Here is a 13,912-nt window from a genome sequence, read left to right as displayed (position 1 = left end):
GGAACTACAATTCAAGATGAGATTTGGGTGGGAACACAGTCAAACCATATCAACTGGTTTACAGGAAATTTTTATTGAAATGTCAAATTGAAAATATTCCCTGTGAGCAACATTAATTTATTCAGATTTCTTTTTTAGTAATTTTTAGCAGGCTTCCTGCAATTTTTTTGCCCTCAAAGAGTATCTTAATTAATCACATGTTTCTCATGCCACTTCTCAAACTTATCTATTATGGTTTCATAAAAGAAGTAGCATCAAGTAACCACCTAGAAAGTTCTAGACTGTCTATTTTATTGTATTTTATTGAATATGTATTTTATTTCTTCCAATGCATTCCTGATTGTAAAGTTCAACGCTTTGTTTGTTTTTTGAGATAGTGCCCCACTCTGTCACCCAAACTGGAGTACAATGGTGATATCTTGGCTCACTGCAACCTCCACCTCTTATATCCAAGAAATCCTCCTGCCTCAGCCTCCCAAGTAGCTGGGACTACAGGCATGTGCCACTACACCTGGCTAATTTTTGTATTTTTAATAGAGATGGGATTTCATTATATCTCCCAGGCTGGTCTCAAACTGCTGGCCTCAAGCAGCATGTCTGCCTTGGCCTCCTGAAGTTCTGGGATTTCAGGCATAAGCCACCACATCTGGCTTCAACTATTTTTTTTGAGTTTAATTTCGTATAATCATTAGTGATATGAAGGTAGTAACGAACACCGTGCAGTAGTAACATTTTGCCTCAAAACCTCTTCTCCAAAACAAAGTGCGTTCGGTATTTTTTTCTATCTTTCACGTTAACTCAGGTGACAGTTTTATTTTGCCAAAGAAAAATATGGGTCACCAGGCTTTTAGCCTCTATAATATTAAAATTGGTAAGCCCCAGCCAGAATCACACAGAAAAAATTACAACAGAAGCATTACAAATATCAGAAGTTAAAAAATGGCCATCACTTTTGACCCAATGTACATTAAAAGGTCAATAAAAGAATATAATAAACAGCTGCAAGCCAAAAATTAGATAACTTTGATGAAAAAGAACATTCCGTAGAAGACACAATCTACAGAAAAGCTTGCAGGAAGATACAGATAATCCAAATATGACTTTACACACTAAAATAATTGAATCAATAATTAATAACCTTCCAAAACAAAGAGAAGACCCAGTCTCAGTTTCACTGGTGAACTTTACCAAATATTTCAAGAGAAATAATACCAATTCTCTACAAATTGTTTCAAAAATTAGAAGCACACAGAAGAATTCTGTCTCATGTTACAAGGTCAACATTACCCTAATAGCAAAAGTAGATAATAACATTACAAAAAAAGGAAAACTACACACCATTTTCGTTCATGAAAGTGGATGCAAAAACTCTCAACAAAATATTAGCAAATCAAGTCGAACCATGCATACAAAGATGTATAGACAATGAACAAGAAAAGTTGTTTTTTTGGTTAAATATAAATTCTTTCTAATTTGGCCTTGAGGTCTCCCTCTTGAGAGTAGCTATAAATTATAGCCCTGATCAGGAAAGAATTTAGGTTCAGGTGTGTTAGTCAGTGAGAAACAGAGGAGGCAGCACAAACACTTGAAATGACAGAAGCAATTTTATTACTTACAGATCCAGAAGGAAGAAGGCAGCACACTTTGCACAGCCAATGGGAAGAGGGGAGCTGTCCAGGACAAAAGTGTTCAAGCAGCGGGTGAAGAACAAGAGAAAAAGACAGTGAGGAACCCCTTAGGCCAAAACTTTTATTAAGGTCTAGAGCATTACCCAAGCATGCTTTCCTCAGGCACTTCTAACTATTGGGTTTAAGGCAACCAGGCATGAGGTCTGTGGGGTTACTCTGTGACTGAGAGATGGTTACTGGAACATATTTGTGCAGTCCTTGTGGGGTGTGGGGAATGAGAAACTGATGAGTCAAGTAGACTGAATTTAGCTGTCCTATAGAGAGGCGGTCACTAGGATAAAGTTGTATAAGATAGACTCTGGATCAGCCACACTGAAGAACTAAAAGGAGGTAAAGAACAGGATACTGTGTTAAGGGTGACTGAGAAAGTTAAACTTACATTCAGAATAGATGCACAGACAACATAAATTATAAGAATTTGCCATAAGGATCTATTTTAAGTATGCAAGGCTGTTTCAACATGCAAAAATAAATTAATGTAATACATCACATCTACTGGCTAAACAAGAAAATAATGTTTTCATAGCAATAGATGCAGAAAAGTTATTTGACAAAATACAGTACCATTTAATGATAAAAACAAACAAGCAAACAAAACTTTCATTGGACGAGGAATACAGGGGAACCCCCTCAACTTGACAAAAAACAACAAGTCTAAAAATAATAATCCAGTAGCTAATCTAAAATTCAATGGTGAGAAAATAGGTGATTTTCCTGTGAGGTCAGGAACAAGGCAAGGATGTCCCCTTCTGCCACTCCTGTTGTACATTATACTGGAAGTCCTCTCTCATGCAGAAAGACAAGTACATAAAATGACAAACATGACTGTTAAAAACATATGAGAAGCTGCCCAACATCATAAATTGTCATGGAATTAAAATAAGATGCCACTACACATCTAGAATGACTAAAGTTTAATACACAAACACCACCAAATCCTGAAGAGAATATGGAGCAACAGGAACTTTCGTACAATGCTTACAGGAATGCAAAATGAAAGATGGTTTGGCATTTTATTACATGCAAAGCTAAGCCTAGTCTTACCATACCATCCATCAATCATATTTTTAGTATTTACCAAAGTGAGTTGCAAACTTGTCTATACAAAAACTTGCATATGAATGTTTTATAGCTATATTCATAGTTGTTTAAAATTGGAAGAAATCAAGATGTCCTTCAATTAATTAGTTGATAAAACAATATTATTTAGCAGTTAAAATGAATGAGCCATCAAGTCATTAAAAGACATGAAGGAATCTAAAATAAATATTGCTAAGCGAAGTAAACATAACTGGTAAGTGGGAGTAGTCTGGGCAACACAGGAAGATGTCATCTTAACAAGAACGAAAACAAAAAATTGTGGGGAATGGCAGTGCATGCCTGTAGTTCAAGCTACTTAGGAGGCTGGGGTGTGAAGATTGCTTGCACCCAGAAGGTCAAGGCTGCAGTGAGCCACGATTATGCCACTGCACTCAAGTCCAGGCGACAGAGTAAGACCCTGCCTCAAAAAAAAAAAAAAAAAGTCTATGGAAGTACTGAACTCAAAGAGTGAATCCTATTATAAACTATATACTTCAGTTAATAATAATGTATTAATAATGGTTTGACAATATATGGCAATTAAAAAGCTTTTATTAATATACCACATCAATGCTTTCTTCTTCCAGTCTCTTTCAGCATCATTGAATTTAAGTTTATTTAACTTAGGATAAATGGAGAAGGATTTTTAAAACCTTTGAAGTGAGATAGCTACCAAAGCTAGGATACATCTAATGTAATATCATCCTTGATCTGGTGATATTGGATGAATAGGTATTTTGTAACAGTATCATTAACTTCCTCATTTTGATTTTCATTTTGCTCTTTATCACCCACACGCAGATTTCGACTCAACTAAACCATTATTTTTTCCCAATTTATCTTATTTTTATTTTGCCTATCTTCCTTCTTATGAATGGTTAAAACCTTTTTCGTTATTAAATCAAATACATGCATGGCAGATATGATAGCAGGGGGGTTATTTCCTATATGGTCTATAACCCTTTGAATATAGGGTTGAAATAAAGGGGCCCAGTCAAAAGGCACTGCCCATATCAGAATTGTTTACATCACAGTCACATACTATTTTGGTTGAGTTGTTGCTTGTCATCATGAACCCAATCAATTTGCTTGTAAGTGAAATATTTCAAGAGTTTCAGGGGATAGTCCATTGTTTTAGAAAAGTGAGAAAGCCAAACAGAAACCTTTTCCGGCACAAACTTGCTGTATTTACGTTCTGTTTATGCCTTTATTCCAAATGAATCAATTCAATTACATTTAAATTCTAGAAAATTGTTTGTATGCTGAACGCTGCTGGAACTCAACTTATATAGTCCATTTTGTTCACATATGTCTGCCATAGAATTGTTAGTCTCCTGTTCATTAGTCAAAGAATCTGAGAGAGCAAAGATTCATCAGGTGGTTCCTAGTATTATCAAGCAAAGAGTCACATGCCTTTGAACTGTATTCTATACATAAATTTCCGTGGTCACCTTTCCACTACATTATGTACCTAGGAGTGTGTCTAGTGAACAGTAGTCATACCTAGAGAATAATAACTGAACTGTATTTCCCAAATCCCCAGTGGAATCATTGGTGTATAACAAGACCTTGTTTGATGGTCTCTCTTACCAAGTATGATTGACTCTTTTCTTTCCTTCAGTTTCTAACAATTTTACTAACACTAAAATCAGCTAAGCAACAACCACATCGGAGTACTACTCACTAATTTTTTTGTCTGTCTGCTTTATCTTATGAATGCATTTTGCCAAATCTTCAGAATTCAAACCTTTTTACTTATAAACAAATACACAAGCAAACAAAAATAAATAAAATACATGAAATTTATGCCTGATATTCTGACACAGAATTTTTGTGACTTCATACTGATAGTGAGCCAGCAACTAGTTGGATGTCAAAATCTTCACTCTTTTGTCTTTCTTTCCTCTTCTTTCCTTTTATTCTTATGTCTGTCTTTCCTCTTATTTGCTTCACCATAAAGCACGCTTGTCATATAGAGTTGTAGGTCTAAAAGTCAGCTCCGTTAATGATACCAATCTGCAATAGCTGGAAATGGTTAAGTAGTAGCACTGCTCCTGAGTTCTGATTGATAATCAAAATTAGAAGGCACAATAGGCTTAATACAGCAACACATTTAGTAGATTTAATAGAGGACAAAGAACAGAGAACACAACAAACACAGTGACAGCAGAGAACTATTTCTTTTTTTTTTTTTTTAAATTTATTTATTATTATTATACTTTAAGTTGTAGGGTACATGTGCATAACATGCAGGTTTGTTACATATGTATACTTGTGCCATGTTGGTGTGCTGCACCCATCAACTCATCATTTACATCAGGTATAACTCCCAATGCAATCCCTCCCCCCTCCCCCCTCCCCATGATAGGCCCCTGTGTGTGATGTTCCCCTTCCTGAGTCCAAGTGATCTCATTGTTCAGTTCCCACCTATGAGTGAGAACATGCGGTGTTTGGTTTTCTGTTCTTGTGATAGTTTGCTAAGAATGATGGTTTCCAGCTGCATCCATGTCCCTACAAAGGACACAAACTCATCCTTTTTGATGGCTGCATAGTATTCCATGGTGTATATGTGCCACATTTTCTTAATCCAGTCTGTCACTGATGGACATTTGGGTTGATTCCAAGTCTTTGCTATTGTCAATAGTGCTGCAATAAACATATGTGTGCATGTGTCTTTATAGCAGCATAATTTATAATCCTTTGGGTATATACCCAGTAATGGGATGGCTGGGTCATATGGTACATCTAGTTCTAGATCCTTGAGGAATCGCCATACTGTTTTCCATAATGGTTGAACTAGTTTACAATCCCACCAACAGTGTAGAAGTGTTCCTATTTCTCCACATCCTCTCCAGCACCTGTCGTTTCCTGACTTTTTAATGATCGCCATTCTAACTGGTGTGAGATGGTATCTCATTGTGGTTTTGATTTGCATTTCTCTGATGGCCAGTGATGATGAGACTTCATGTCTAAAACACCAAAAGCAACGGCAGCAAAAGCCAAAATTGACAAATGGGATCTCATTAAACTAAAGAGCTTCTGCACAGCAAAAGAAACTACCATCAGAGTGAACAGGCAACCTACAGAATGGGAGAAAATGTTTGCAATCTACTCATCTGACAAAGGGCTAATATCCAGAACCTACAAAGAACTCAAACAAATTTACAAGAAAAAAACAAACAACCCCATCAAAAAGTGGGCAAAGGATATGAACAGACATTTCTCAAAAGAAGACATTCATACAGCCAACAGACACATGAGAACTATTTCTTGACTCCCAGGAATGGCTTTCAAATACTCCAGAGCCTCCACATTAATTAGAATAATGACTGAAAATTAATATTGTACTTAGTAAGAATGAGGTGATTGGTTACTTTGGCAAGAGAGTTATACTGGCATGTTAGGGTGAAAGTCTGAGTATGCAGGGTTGAAGGGAAATAGAAGAGGCATCATAGAAACTACAAATAACACATTCTCTCAATGAGTTTTTCTGTGAAGGAGAATAAAAAAATAGGCAAAAAATTGAGGTGAAGGTCAAGTCAGAAACAGTTTTTGAAATGGGAGTATTTTTAGATGGTAATGAACAAGTTTAAAAAGAAAAATTAAGTATGCAGAAAAAAGCGAGAAGCATTGCTAGAGTGATATATTTGTTCAGGCAAGAAGGAATGGGTCCTGAACCCCGCTGATATACTTGGAACATTTCCAAATTGTTTTTATGTATTATTAAGTGGCTTATCATTATCTCTGGCTTAAGAATTAAATATATGCTATCGACTCTTTGTTTACTTGCTTGTATTTTGGTTCCTTTTGAATTTTGGGGATTATAATTTCTTGCTGAATTGCTTCAGAGTGAATTTAACTCGGAGAAATAGGGAAACCGACTAATTGTTTCCCTGTTCCACTATTATTATGAAGAAATATTGTCCAAGATTTTAATGTCTCAGAGAAAACTGATCAAATCAAAACAAGTAAAGAATTTGTATATAGCTGATATTTTCCAGACTTTTATCCAGGAAATAAAATCAATTGTAGCTCACGCAACAATGAAAATATAATCAATATTCTTTAGCTAAACTCTTAGCAGAGTAATCACTGAAATTCCAAATGCATTTATTATGCAATAGATAGAAGCAATAATGTGAAGAAAGGGTTGGGTTTAACAAACTGGAGGAGTGCCATTCCATGTCATGGTTTATTGTCCTTACTGTACTAATTCTTTTGATAGAGTTTTATCTAACTCATTTGTTCTTGTGCTTGCTCTTGATGCAATTAATGTTTTCAGGAATCATGTATCCAGAGCTAACCAAAAGATATAGCCCTGTCACTAATCACTAGGATGCCAGTAGAGGTAGTATTAGCTGAAAATATGTTTTCTCAGTATAGGGACAAGTAAACCTCAGGGAGAACAATATGGAAGCCTGCTTCTCCATTTCTATTACCTACCCTCCAGGAGTCTTGGTCTTCCCCCAGTCATATTCCTAAAACCTAAAGCTATTTAAAACATAGCAGTTTTCTTTTGCTGTGTTCTCAAATTTAGCTTGTTTTAATGTCCTTATAATAATATTTGAATAAATAAATTACTAAGAATTATGTTAATAGATTAAAGCAAGAGCAATCTGGCCAAAATTATCAGCATCTATTATTTAAGGGAAGCTTTTCACTCCAGCATTATTTTATTTTGGTTTCCCATCACGTAGCACAGATTTGATTGCAGATGGCTGCATCAGAGTGCATTTGATCCAATTTGAAATATGACTTTCATGCAACTTTAACTTTTGCACATTGTCATATGGTAATCTTACTAGTAATTTAATATTTTCCAACATATTATGTTTCTCTCATATTATTAGCAAAATCTCTAATCTAATTTCAGTATATAGTTACCTTCTTAATATTAAATTCTTGTTTTACTAAATAAAAAATAAGTAAATGATGGTTTGAAATTTATCTGTCAGAATAAAATTTTCTCAAAATAGAATGTTCTGTAATTTACATTATCAGCAAGGTTTTGTCATTTCTTTTCTACTTGGTTCATTTTACAGATGATACCATGAGGACCAGGGAAGCTAATTAAACTAGGTCACACAAGGTTAGATAGCTTGCTGTCATATTAGTGTTGCTACACAGCTACAGGGAAAAGGCAGAATGACAAAAATGCCATGGAGCATGAGGTCTTCTAAATAACCCCACTGTCATTTTAAAAATTGCTGCCAAATGCCTTCCTCAGAGCAGCAGCAAATGCCAATGAAGTCTGAGGTATTTGAAAGGGACACGTTTCAATAGCAAGAGGAAAATAGATGGCATGGTGTTTCGTGTTGAAGAGAGAGAAGTGCCACTGGTTATAACTATTATGTAGATATAAGATAAAATAATGTGGCATTGGCTGTACCCAAATGAAGCTATTAGTGTGATGACAGAGTTAAACAGTATGCAAGATCCTTAGCTTATTATCAGTAAAGTACCAACCATCACTATCTTGCTACCATATGAGCAAAACACCCGGAGCATCAGGTTTTACTGTTGATGACAGTCACTTTACCCTAGCAATATTGTAACACTTCATGAAAATCAAAATGTAAGAACAGAAATTGGATGTCTGCCTGTCTTATTTACATATTTGCCTATGAAATATTTTATAGAAATAGTCAAACCTACATCTTGGAGAATCCATTGTTTCTGAGGTAGGCACTTAGAACATATTTATTACAAGAATTAATCAAAAGCTTAAATAAATTCTGCTCTAATTGTTGTATAATTTACAGAAAAGAGTGCATGATGTTGGTGAAAGGTTGTTTTGGGGCATGTGTAGGCAGAAGACACGGTACTAATCCAGAGAAGAAGATTCTTTTGTTTAACTTCTTCAAACGCTTCCCCTACTAAACAATGATGGAGATGTATTTTGTAATTCATGCAAACAAACATTAGTATCTCTTTGTAAGTTTTGTTAAAACTTCTGGAGACTAGGGTGAAAATTGTTTTTCTTGAAACTGTGGTTTAATCAGGAAGAGAGACAAGAAAGCAATAAAGCTATACCTCTCTATCAACTCCCGGAACCTTTTCCCACTTACCCAGAATGGCGATTATCATCTGACACTTTGCATGGTGATATGGTTCGGCTGTGTCCCCACCCAAATCTCATCTTGAATTGTAGCTCCCATAATTCCCACATGTTATGGTAGGGACCTGGTGGGAGGTAATCAAATCATGGGACGGGTCTTTCTGGGCTGTTCATGTGTCTCAAGTGATTAAGTCTCTTGAGATCTGATGGTTTTATAAAGGGGAGTTGCCCTGCACATGTTTTCTTTGCCTACCACCATGAACTATGCGATTTTGCTTCTCCTTTGCCTTCTGCCATGATGGTGAGGCCTCCCCACTCATGTGGAACTGTCAATCTATTAAACCCGTTTCCTTTATAAATTACCCAGACTCAGGTATGTCTTCATTAGCAGCACGAGAACAGACTAATACACATGCTAATTTCTCTCTTGTCTCTCTTTCTTTTAGAGAATGTGTGTGCGAAGAGGAGAGGAACATTGCTTTGTTCACTGTCATATCTCCAGTAAAACTAGCATACAATAAACCCTTAATAAATATCAGATGGGTTAATGAATAAAGACAAAAGAGGTTATTGGATGCCTAAGCTAGGACTCATATAGAAAACAGGGAAAATAATGTAACAATGAGAAAGAAGGCTACTTTCTTTTGGATTAAATTTCTGCCCAACTATTTTGCTTTTATAGACACTATGTTCTATTAATTATCTCCTTAACTCCTGTTGGTCAAGATCCTTACCTTTCTTTCTGAATCCTGGTCACTATAATCATTGTGGTCCCCTGGCTTCCAGCAATTTAAAACTCCCACCTCTCCTTTACTGCTTTGGGGTCTATTTAGGGAATATTGAGGTCCCATCTTTTCTAATGCTATCAAATATATTTCTGTGACCACCTGCCTACCATCACCTTGGCTTACAGAAGAAGGCCGTGACTGAAGTTACTAGAGCCAATGCTCCTTTTACCAGTGTATTGCTGATGACTTTTGTAAATGAGTATGATGTCCTTTGCACATTCGTACAGAATGTCATCCCCTGGTGGTTGTTGGGTCACACATTAGATTTTCTTTACTGCAAGAGCACTTTTCTGAGCCATTTTTACTCCTTCTTGTACTGTGTGCCAGAAAAACTCAGGCATTTCTACTTTGCTCAGTGTGGACAACTGTTTTCTCCAGGCTTCTAAGAGCCATTTTGCAGTGAGCCAGTATGTTAAATTTCATGTGTGAGAGTCTATGACCTCTTGTTTAAACCCTGTTTGTTTCCTTGTTCAAGCGCTATCAAAATTCAATCCCAGGAATGCCACATTGGTTCCTGCTGGGACATGTTAGGCAATTCTGTGCCTCTTTTGCAGTACACATGCCCAGCTGACAAAGTTGTTAGTTTCAAACCCTTCTCATTCTTGTATTTACAATCTCTGTTTTCTGCTTATCTTTACACTCTTCCCACTCCATTCTGGACTTGGTCTGATTGTAGCAGCTTCGTAAAGCAAAACAGAAGGGTGAAAGAAATCAATATAAATGCTCTATTTTTAATAACTAGGTGATATATGAGACTGAGATACCTTCAGGCTTTCAAACAGAAACATATTGCATGCATTAATTTAGGGAGATGACTTGCTTAAAGTTAATACAGTTACTATTTGTTTTATCTTAAAAGGCAGACTGCCTTAAATTAAAATATAGAGAGCTGATAAGACTTTTTGTTTTTGAGTGTTCAGTTCAACTATATTCATTTATCTAAAAAATTAAGTCAACTTTTAAATGTAAGGTAGAAATGAAGTGTCATCTTTAAGAAGAAACAAACAGAGGTGAAGTAGCTATGAAAAGGAAATGCCTAGTAAATGGGAATTGTCGTTGGTAGTATTTCAATAGAAATACATGTGACTATATAACAGAAATATGCGTGTGTGTGTGTCTGTGTGTGTAATACAATAACAAAGCAGTTTTCCACCTAAGAAAGCGATATTTTCAGAAATTTATTTAAGGTATATATTACAGGTAGTTTATTTAAAGACAAATTCAGGCACTGACCTCTAAATTTATCTTTAGTATTGTTTTGAATTTGAGTTGCAAACATCCATTACAATTAATTAGAATATCATTAGAAACCTACATAGATTGTGAAAAATTAAAAGGGAAATCTGGGCCTACTAAAACTGTAGTGATTTATTTTCTCATTTAGAAACATTAGCAATATTACATTGTAAAACGCATTGAAGCAGCTAGTTTTCTTCAGAGTATAAAATCAGCAACCGTTTTTGTTTGTTTTTGCTTTGCTAAAGAGCAACTTTAAATCTGTCCCCTAATAATAATGGTTTGACTTTTTCTGTTCTGACAGATGCTCTCATTAACATCACTCATACCCTTATGTAGCAAACACAAGACCATTGCCCAAAAGACAAAATGAAGATTAGAAAAAAGATAAGCATCATGAGGTTTATGAAATACATGTGTAATATATAAGCATCTTATCAGCCAGCCCTGATAGCATCAATTACCCAACACAAATAAAATGCATTCATGCTTCCTTAATTTTTTAGAGTGATCTTGTCAAAATTAATTTGTCGTTCTATGAAAATTATGTTTTTTATATATATGTGTGCTGCTTTTTAATGTTAGTCATCTACTGGTCTTATATATATAGGTTTAAAATATATTAAATATTTATAGGCTTCTATAGAACTATCTAAAAAAATTGATGGGTTGAATTTTTAAAAACAATTTATTGTAATCACCATGTTACATAAATGATAGGAATTTATTATAATATTTAAATCACGCTCCATGAAATTATTCTCTGGAGGTTTTCTAAGTTTTGTAAATGGGGAGAAAGAGTTGGAAGGGTTTTTTAGATTTGTTTTTCAGATTATTTATAGTTGTTTTAATAAGTTGTAAGCCTGTTATAATAGGTTGTGAACCTATTATTATAAGATAATAGGTTTATAGCAATTGTGATTCATTTATATAATGCCATAATTTTTTCTTTCAAAAATGATAATCGAAGTTTTCTATGTCACACCTTAAAGAAAAGGTCATACCATAAGCTTTGGAAATCTTGGGAATATTGATGACACATTTAAAAATATTTTTAATTAATATAATTAATGGTTCCTCAAAAAAACTTGGAAGCCCTGTCAATTTTTCTAGATTCTTATATATTCCAGAATTTATTAAATATGAGGTAACATGGAAAACCATGATTTTATCCATTACTAAGTATAAAAGAAGCTAAGTCCATGATTGTTTTTCTATTATGTAAAATATGTGGAAGAAACAGCATGAACCAATTTAATCAACAATATGTGTGAATAATCTACTTGTATGTGCACAGGAATATTTTATATATTTAATTTATTATACTTTGATGACATGTTAAGTGCAATAGCTGACTCTCCTCCAAAGAATAAGAAAAAGAAGGTCTTCAATAGCCTTCATTTCAACATTTACAATTCTGTTTTTTGATACTCTAAAATAGAAATCTGTATTCTAAAATCACATATACATTTTTTCATCAAATGACTTTGTCATTTATTTTTGAAAGCAGGACGTTTCAAGAATAAAAGGGTCACTATTCATTAAAATAATAGGGCATGAGGAATAACCCAGAATTGTCCCAGGCAAAGATGGATTTGTAGTCACTCTAATAATTAAGTATTGCTTAATAGTTTATTAGTATAACTTTTTCTAAATTGGGCAGCCAGCATTGGTGTTCTATTTGCTTTTAGGGTCCCTACTCCAGGGTCTAATTTATGCTGTGTAGAATGGTGTTGAAGAAAACAGACAAGGTGGTCAAACTGCATACATTCAAATCTCAGTTCTGCCACTTTCTAGCTGTGTTGCCATAGGCCATTTGTTTAAACTTGCCTCGATTTATTTCTCTTATATGTAAAATGGAACAAAAAAAATTTCAGTATTTCATTATTTGTGAAGTTTGAGTTATTATGTATAAAATATTTAGAACAGTAGCTAGCATAGAGTAAATGAATAGTAAGTATTGCATATAGTAAATGATTCATGAGCATTAACTACCATTATTTTCTGAAATATTTTTATTGTAAATTTTGAATATAAAGAAGGAAGGAATTTAAAAATCCACTACAGAATCTCTTTTTCTTATTAGTTTATCTTATTTGTTCTTGACAAAAATAATAGTGAGTTGCATAGATACAATGAAGAATGAAGCTTGACTGACTTGATGTGAGATAGAGTATTAATTTTCTTTAAGCTCGCATCCCTAAAGATGTGTCTAACAACATCTGATTCACTCGCAACTCTCTCTCCCCAAAGACCTTAGATGCTACATCCTAACTTGCCTACAGCTTGCAGATTGTAAAGCTGTGTGACTCATTAACTTGCATAATTTGAATTTATTCTAATTTAAAGTGGAGACATCACCAAATCGCCTGCTGGTGCTAGTGGAGTAAGTGTTATGCCTTTGAACATGCTATTATGTCCCCCATACTTTGAAGCCAGATGATTTGGTATACCGTGGACACAGATATGTTACCTACCATCTGGAAACCACATTCATTAAACTGAATCAGAAATTAGTGACAAAAGTTCAGACCCAATGTCAAATCCATGCCAGTGACATGCAGCTTCCAAAAGCAGACACTGAAGAAGTGAGAATGCTGGCATCTGTAGATTCTGAGCCCATTGAGAGGAGCAGCAGTGTTTCCTCCAACCAACTCTACCCTATGTCATGGCGCATGGTCCCCAATTGTGTGGCCTTCAAGCCTTGTTTCTGGCCCACCTAGAGATTATGTAAACTGTGCTATTTGCAACCAAATATGCTATTTGTAACTAAGATCCCTGATTAATACTGTAAATTTTAATTGTATGTTTTTGTTTTCCTCAAAGAACCTCATGAGGAAGCAGACAAGAAAAAGCAAGTGACTAATATAATATTTTCAAACTCAACCATTGATTTTTATGAGTAGAGATTATTTGAACCTTTATTAAAAATATGATTTTTGCTTCTGAGAAAAAGTACACAATTATTTTTACATTCATTATTTCATACAATCAATCACGAATAGTCCTCAGGAAATGCATATAAACTCAAATTATAGGTTCCAATGAATAGCTGTTTCCTA

The sequence above is a fragment of the Macaca thibetana genome, chromosome 3 (genome assembly GCF_024542745.1).
Source record: "Macaca thibetana thibetana isolate TM-01 chromosome 3, ASM2454274v1, whole genome shotgun sequence".
NCBI classification, from domain to species: Eukaryota; Metazoa; Chordata; class Mammalia; order Primates; family Cercopithecidae; genus Macaca; species Macaca thibetana.
This window is presented reverse-complemented; position numbering follows the sequence as displayed.